At 33.9% G+C, this 1,113-nt stretch overlaps 1 non-coding gene across 1 annotated transcript; it reads right to left on the minus strand.

Moving 5' to 3' along the window:
• Positions 1-750: 750 nt before the first annotated feature.
• On the minus strand, positions 751-857 carry LOC126013137 (U6 spliceosomal RNA). Its single transcript, XR_007497467.1, has one exon. It is a non-coding gene; the product is annotated as a U6 spliceosomal RNA (small nuclear RNA).
• Positions 858-1,113: the final 256 nt, after the last annotated feature.

Genomic DNA, 1,113 nt, shown 5'->3' on the forward strand with positions numbered 1-1,113 from the left:
TCTGGAACTGAGTATGGCCAATTAAACAAACCCAGAATTAATCCTTGAACACAGAAACAGGAGTAATCCCATAGCACTGCTAGGTGCCCTCCCTCAAACACATAGAAAGACAAAAAACAATTATCATGGATTTATATAGAAAATTAGTGCTCTACAGATAGAAAAACATAACAAAACCTACTAAGTATCTTATGTTGTCTATAATAGTTTATAAGTATATGTGTGTATACACACACATATACACACACACACACACACACACACACACACAATATTATAAAGAGAAAGCGTAAATGTGTGGTAAATAAAGTAGTTCCCAGAAAGAAGCATGGTGATACCATTTCTCTTGCTGGAGGGTCTTACTTTCTTGAATACTTTCTCCAGATAGCTGAAAAAACAACTAATGAGTGCTGTTTCTGCTTTGACAGACTTTCTTCAGGATTTTTTTGTATACTAAAACATAGGTCTTTAAAAATAAGTGAGCCTGTAGTGGTTCTCATGAAAGTATGCTTCAAAGGTGGAGAAAACTGAAATCTCTTAGGCCAAGGGAATTCCCTTTCAAACTTCCCCAATACTTACTATGCCTTTGCAAAAAGCACAAACCGTTTTATGTAGTTGCTGGTTGGGTTTTTTTTACTTTTTTTTTCTTTGTCATCATTGTTGGGTTTTTTTTTTTTGTTGTTGTTGTTGTTGTTGTTCTGTTTTTGTATTTTTCTTGTTATTGCTTTGTTGTTTTTGTTTGTCTTTTTTTTTAATATGGAATGCTTCACGAATTTGCATGTCATCCTTGCGCAGGGTCCATGTTAATCTTCTCTGTATCGTTCCAATTTTAGTATACATGCTGCTGAAGCGAGCACTGTTATTTTTTTTGTTACCTTCTTTTATCCCTTTCCTCTTCTAAACTGATATTTATAACACCTAGAAGGACCACCTTAGGTTTTTTCTTTTTTTCTTCTTTTGCTCTTTCTTTTTCTATATCTCCAACAGAACCACATTGCTTGAATTATTTTGTTTAATCTCATGAATCGAGGGAGAAAAATGAATGATTTCAGGACAAGTCACTCGCATGAACATTTAGTGGAAATAAAAGATGATCAAACCTGAATATCAAAG

This window comes from Suncus etruscus, chromosome 6 (genome assembly GCF_024139225.1).
Source record: "Suncus etruscus isolate mSunEtr1 chromosome 6, mSunEtr1.pri.cur, whole genome shotgun sequence".
NCBI classification, from domain to species: Eukaryota; Metazoa; Chordata; class Mammalia; order Eulipotyphla; family Soricidae; genus Suncus; species Suncus etruscus.